Below are 7,622 nucleotides of genomic sequence, written 5' to 3'. Positions count from 1 at the left end.
TTTTGCACGTAACATTCGTGTTCCAAGTCCACGATGTGGTGACAAATGTGACATTTTTTCTTTCCTCGACATACGTGTGCCTTGGTACTATTGGTACGTATGCCTTGTCCACACGTAGGGCACAATCTCAGGAGTTGACAAGCACATTTCTTCTGTGAACCTTGTGTTTTCAAATGTTGCTGGTAACAGGTAGGGCTGACAAACGTGCGCAGACAAGTTGAACAAGGCACTGGTTCTTCGCTCAGACAGGGTGGAGAGGCCAAACATCCTGGGCATTTCCATCCACAAGACTTGTGTTGCTCTCGATTGTTATAACCATAATCACATTTGTCACAATAATAACCGTATCCCAGGAATCCGGTGATACTGGTAATGGTATCGAAATGGTCATCGTGATAATAGACATGAATGTATTTTCCGTCCTTAAAATCCTGGCCTCGAAACAACAGAAACCCGCGCATTTCTTGAGGGTGCACTTTCAAGGTGTAGCGTGGAGCTAGGGCATCTTGCAATTTTTGCATCTCAGGAATGCCACAGGGTGTCTTTGGACAGGCCAGCTTGTTGCAACAGGAGTTCTGCTTCGTTTCGTTGTTTGGCTCGATCAGATCGTTGAATAGTGTTCCAGGTTCTTTTCCATTCTGTCGTGTCGTTCTTGTTGGCATAGGTTCGTCCCACCACGATGGCACGGGCTAAACACATCTGGTCATGAGGATTGTGAATTTGGACAAGACTACGCTTAATGCTGCGAAGCTCGTCGAAGAGAGACGTGGGCCATTTTCAGTGTGGCTTTACCATCGGTGATGTCAAACTGGTCATTAGATTGTTGTACGTGTTGAATCTTGTCCATGATTTTGGAAGGGGTTAGTTCTGCAGGTCTGCTAAACTCGATCCAAACAGGGGATTTCAAACCGCGTGATCTATGGATAGTGTCAAGCGATCGTCTTCTTTGGGTTGACATTGTCGCTTGAGTGCGGTGAGCAAAGAATCCCACATCTCGATGATGAACCCTTCTGCTTTCTCCAAGGGTACGTCGGACTTGAAATCTTTAAACTTCACCGTGTAGGTGTAAGCCGTGGTTCTAAATTTTCTAGAGGAGCGCTTTTCCGTCTCTTGAATGGAATAGTACTTTTCAGGGTTGACTAAGGGTGGTGAACTTGGTTTAGAGGGTTCGGATTCTGGTTCACTCATGTCCTCTTCAAAATCACTGGCATGAATTTGTGCCAAGATTTCAGCCCTGGTACGAGGCGATAGATCACGTTTCTGCCTCTTACTTTCTTCTTCTTCTTCTTTCTTCTCGAATGAATGGGATAGTTTCATCTTGAGTGCAAAACGTCAAATGACTCAAGTTCAAACACCATAGACTAATTTATAGTCATGGCAAACCAGCGTATATAAAAAGGGTGTGTCTTGTCCTTTCACTATTCATTTCACTCTCAAACCGAGGAGAACGATGGAAGAGACTACCCAGATGGAACGTTTCGTCAGAGCTTTGCGAGGGGTCATTAGAAAATTCTCTTCAGACCAGCCGACGGACTACTCTCCTTCCTTTCGAGATAAGAGTCAGGATACTTGCTATATCTGTCAGAAGAAAGGGCATTGGTCTTCAGAGTGTCCAGACCGTCAAAAAAGAAAAAAAACAGGGGCTAAAAAAGACAAAAGTCAGGATACCTGTTATTATTGTAAAGAAAAAGGACATTGGTCTCCAGATTGACCAAAAAAGAAACAAGAGGAGTCAGAAGAAAAGAAGGATTCTTCAGAAGAAGAGAGGGATTCTTCGGAAGAAGAGAGGGATTCTTCGAAAGAAGAGAGGGATTCTTCGAAAGAAGAGAGGGATGCTTCAGAGGAAGAAGAGGAAGAAAGAAGACAATTCTATTTAAAAGAAGCAAAGAAACAGGAGAAGAAAAGAAGAAGGGAAGAAAATGAGGAAAAAACGGTGAAGAAATTCAAAAAACAGAGAGACTAAACAAGGAGAAAGAAGAAGTCAATGAACTTTTAATTAAAGTTTTCTGTGGTGAATTGTGAATTGGATTGTAAAAAAATGGATAAAAGAATACATGAATGATATAAGGTAAGTGTCTTTGAGTTTTGATTTTAAAATAAGAAGCTACACTCACGCACTCATACACAGACACGTACATTAAGGGTAAAATGGGTGGGGTTTATTTTTGAGTTATTGGCAAATTGAAATTGTATTTCTTTTCGAGAAATGTGGGTGGCCCTGAAAAGGGCCTTTTTATTTTGGTGTAGGGGTGAGTTTAACCAATCAACTTTAACTGCCTTAAGCCTTTGCCACGGCCAAGGCCTACTTCTGATGATTGGGTTGAAATCACTAAGGGTGGTACGACAGGCTTAGTCACAGGGTTGGCGTGTTTAGCTCGGGAAGGTCGTATTCTCTTCGGTCGTGATAAAGAAGTCTGATACATTTGTTTCAGACTTCTTAACTCCGCTAAAATGTCCAACAGTACCGTAGCCGTTTGATTTTCACCCTCTTGTTTCTTTGCTGCTACTTCTTCTTGCTGTTGTTGCTGTTGTTTTTTTCTTACCTCTTCTTGTTGCTGTTGCTGTAGGAGAAAAGCTTGTTCCGCTTCCTTTTGTCGTTGCATAAATTTCTCCAATTCTTCTTTCTGTCTCTGTCTAAAATTCTCCACTTGCGGTAATGAAGAAGGTAACGAAGGTTCCGGAACAAATTCTTGCGAGGTAAGAAAATCCACAAAATCCCAATGTACCTCTTCTGAAAGTAAGTCCGGGTTCCCTTGGGCAGTCTCCCCTGCTGGTGCACCCCAATGGATCGTTTTCTGAGTTTCCGTCATGTTGAATCACTGTCGCATAGATTGACTGCACACAAGCGCTAGCGAATCTATATAGACCAACTGACGTCACAGACTACTCTCTTCGGATTGGATGCGGGCTGACTGAATTTTGTAACGCGTGTTTGGATTGGTGAATGAACTCAATCCGTTTCAATCCTGCCTCTACCTATAAATAAGCGCAGTTCAGTGCATTGATTCACTTGTTCTCGTCGCTTCAAGATGTGGACCGATGTGCAATCTTCTACGCTTGTGTCTTCCATGATGTTCCGGACGGACATACCCATGTATGTCCGATCCAAGTGGACCGTTGTCCACAGGACAAACACCAGTCTGTGGATACGTAGGATCTACGTAGAAAGACAAGGGTGCCTCAAAAGAGTCCTGATTTACGGTCCTACAGTGAGACGCAGCCTAAGGACAAGAAGAAGACCAATGCGGTACCATTTATGTTAATGAATACATTAACATAAACCCAAAGGCCCTTTTCAGGGCCAGCCATATTTCTCGAAAAGAGATAGCCTTTCCATTGCCTACCCCTTTTTTAAAAAAATTTAAAAAAAAAAAAAAATCCCCTTGTCCCTAAACAAGCCCAAACTCTATTCCCCATGTTAAATTCCCCTTGTACGTATATTGACCCACGATTTATTCCCATGTTAAATTCCCCTTGTACGTATATTGACCCACGATTTTTAGCCACGTTAAATTCCCCTTGTACGTATATTGACCCACGATTTTTCGCCATGTTAAATTCCCCTTGACGCTAGATTGACCCAGGGGGGTCTGTAATGTTAATTCCCATTGTACGTATAGTATCCCCATTTACTACTAATATAATTCTGACCAGCTTGAGTAATCCAATAATGAGTAGGTGATGCCCGATTATAGCGATGGTTCTAAAGTCGACAACAAACTAGAGGCAATACAAACATCTGGGACACATCAACTGGTCAAACATGGATTCTGTAACACTGTATTGAAGTCTGACACAGAAAACAACATTATAATACATACATCATGCAAAATTGTAGGTTTAATGTTCGTTACTCACTCGCAAAGTCAACTGAAGCAATGATTTAGTGTTCAGATGACACGAAAAAGCCTAGTTTTATACCGACTTACTCGGATTGTAAATGTTGGTGAGTGAGGAAACAAAACTAAAAAGGATCCCGTTTAACAGAGAAGGAGCAACACTCATTATTATGGACCTAGCGACGGATGTTAATCCCGTAGAGGTGGAAATGTGCGACAACAGAGAGAGTGTAATATGCAGACCAAGTCAGTTAGCAGTAAACCTATCACGGTCCCTCAACAAGTCAAACCTCAGCAGTCGGGTGAGCCATTTACATCAGCGCTAGGAGCCAGGCCTATAACTCGGACTGCCTAGGCCCCGGCAGACCATGCTGCACCCCAAACGTCTAAGGAGAAAGAGACATTGCCACCATTGTCTCAAAATCTTCTTAGAGTTCAACCCCACCACCACCACCACTTCCACCACCAAGGAGTAGGACGCCATCTAGAATAAGTACGCCTATTCCCACTACCAAATACCAACAGGTAATATCAGAGCAAGTTTGAGAATACATTAAACTGATCATGCAATCACCACAACCTAGTATCACTTTGCCGAATAAAACATTTAATACTGCAACCGGTGAAGGGATAGCAGAGGGGACAGTAGCAGAACACGACGACAGCGACCTGGACGACGAAAGGCTGAATGTACTGGGACTTCAAATGGCACCTGCTGACGTCAAGCTCGCAAATGTTTTTGTTAAATAAACTGCTGTCGTAGGATGGAGGTCATTATAGGGCAAGAAACCCACATCACAGCTACGGCATACAGGATGACGGATCCTGCTACAACGATTCAGTGCTGCATACACAAAGTACCCGATGACAACTCTTCTTGACACTGCAGCATTCCTTTGCGAACTCCACAAGTGCTAGGCATTCCCAATAAGACAGCGGAATGAAACTCGGACGGCGGATGAGGTTTGCGAGGAAGAAGAACGCCGTTGCACTTTTCCACCTGGGGAATAATAACAGCCCTTAAAAGGGCTACCAAATTGTCTTTTATTTAAGGGAACCATTTTGGCTTGGTTTCCAATTTGATAAAACCACAATACTGACAAGATCCTTTCGATCGCCTGCTTCAAAATTAAAACTTATTTACCTAATAGTGACTCAACTTTTTATATGTGGCTTAAACATTTAGCAAATTGAAATTGTTAGGGAAATTATCATGTACACTATGTACTAGTACTATTAGAATTGTTAGGAGATAGGAAAATTACAAGACTTGTTTGGATTTGACCCAATTGCACATGTGGCTTAAACATTATTGGTTATGTTAGGGTCCATTAAATAACTGGACTAACATTTTATTAAGTACGGACTGGTCTTCAGTGACTCCAGTGCGGATAGCGTAGATGTGGAATGATTTATACCCGTTAAAAAACAGGTGTCCCGATTTGACTTAATAGTTACCGACCAATCGCGACTGGCGTTACATAAAACATTGGTCGACTCCTGACCTGTAGGTTCAAGTCGTCTTTTTTCATGAGTGCGAGATACTGGGTTCCATTTCAGACATTTCAACCCTCTATTCAGGCCGGTAGGGATCTACATGGAACCATGGCATGAGGCTAAGTTAACAAAGCTCTGTGAGCACATACATTTCTGGGGGATGAGTCTCTAATTCCTCCCACATGATCAATTAACAGGTCACTGTGCGATCACTAAATAGAGGTACATGCACATATGTGCGCACACCTCTATACTACAACTAATCAATCAACTAACAAAACAAAAAGTAGCCTTTACGTTTAATCAGAACATATGAACATATTATTTTACTTGGAATAAGTAAACTCGATGTATCCATATTGAGCTACAGGTACACAAATATAATCATCATGTACATTTCACTAAATCGGTATGACAATACGATTCAAATAGAGTGTACTTGTGCTATTACGTCATCATTCCAAGTGGTTTAAATGCTGAACGTGCTGCATACTGTTCATTTCGTTTCAAGATCTCGAGCTACACACTTGCATCAACTGTTATATTTACTGCTGATTTAAATTAATGTAGGTTATTTTCTCTGTCTGAAAGAGTAAATGTCTTCTGTTTAATGACAAATATACTTTGACGAGTTTAATTTACAACTAGTGCAAAATTCATAATCTTATCATACCTACCTGTGGAGATGTAAAAGCTAATGTGTTTTCAATCGATGTCAAAATTTCTTTTAAAAAATGTTCATTCATCATACACTTTATGAATAAAAATGAAAACAAAATTTAATTCTCACATCGGCATAAATTGGGATGGTACTAGCATAGGTGCTGTCAAAGGCGAGAGGTCTATTGGAAAACAATTCACTTCCTTGTAATGCCTGATTTTGTAATGTTGAATGTCATCTGCACAGGGACTCATATGCATGACTCACAATAGGTCATGTTAGGTGTGCATACTAGCTACTGTCACACAATCCCTACATAAGCAGCAAGATGTTTTCTTGTGCAATACACCAATGTGAGCGCTGAACATGCTGGTACTCTTTAGATATTCACATCTAGTCTTCGAATTTCCTCTGTAATTGTGATTTAGCTTTCTTATGTATAAGTATTAGATAGATAGCAAAGAAATAACAATTGACATAAAAAACGCGTCTACTCAGTCTAGTTCAGTAAACTGAAGACATTTAACTACAATTATATGTATTTAACTATAAAGCGTTTTTTCTCGTATTGACAATGTTTCATTGATGGATAATTATATTGTTGCTTGCGTATATAGTAGGTGTTGGAAGCCATTAATATACGTAACTGAAGTTTCTATCTATGGAACAAAATGTTTTGCGTATTATTTTGAGGTGTCTGCACGTTGTTTATTTACTCCAAGTACTTGAGCAAATCTCGTACATTTGAATACGACAAATATTTCACATCAATTATTAATTTTCGGAATAGAGTTTTGTGATCTTGGCAATTGTTTGTCATTTAACTAGCAAATGTAAATAAAGACAATAAAGAATAAAAGTGAACAAAAGAAAGCAAAATGACTACTTTGAGACTAACTGAGATACTTGCATCAACATAAATGTCAGTGAGTTTATATAACATTTGGAACAAATATTCAAACACCTTGACATATTGCACTTTATTTATTAGCTATGTTCATAAGATTTCAGTAAAAGGCATAGGTTATTAATAACATCTAAAATAATGTTTGCCACTGTCAATTGCCACTATTAATTGCCACGTGTGAACTCTTTATGCTTTCGTTCGCCAATTTGTAATATATACTTTGAATGTTTAATACTTTGCCATTAAATATCAATGACATGTTAGATATATTTACTAAAAGATTGTCCATAATGAATATTATTCAAGGCCTCTGATTGCGACTATGGATATATGTACTGGTTTAATAATCACGCGAACTGTATATGACGACTTGGGGTAAGGTCATTGCATGTAAATTCCACTTGAAATAGTTGTCAGGACTGTCTTTGAAACATACTTGAATTATACTTTCACCATGTCCACAAACCATTAATGCTCCTGCTTCGCACGGGACGTGCTCTTCCACTCAACCGAAATCCCTACAAATCAGAACCTCATTAATGCGTTGATCGAATTAATTAGCAGTTTAATAATCTAGAAAAAAGCCTCTAAACAATACCGCCAACAAATGTATGTAGGAATCAAAGTGCTGTAAATTTGTGATCTGTTCTGGATTTCTAGACATAAAATTAATAATTTTACAGCCACTGTTATCTAAACATTTTAGAAATCACAATTC

The sequence above is a fragment of the Sinohyriopsis cumingii genome, chromosome 8, assembly GCF_028554795.1.
Source record: "Sinohyriopsis cumingii isolate HCF-2022 chromosome 8, ASM2855479v2, whole genome shotgun sequence".
Lineage (NCBI taxonomy): Eukaryota > Metazoa > Mollusca > Bivalvia > Unionida > Unionidae > Sinohyriopsis > Sinohyriopsis cumingii.
Note: the sequence above shows the minus strand (reverse complement) of the source record.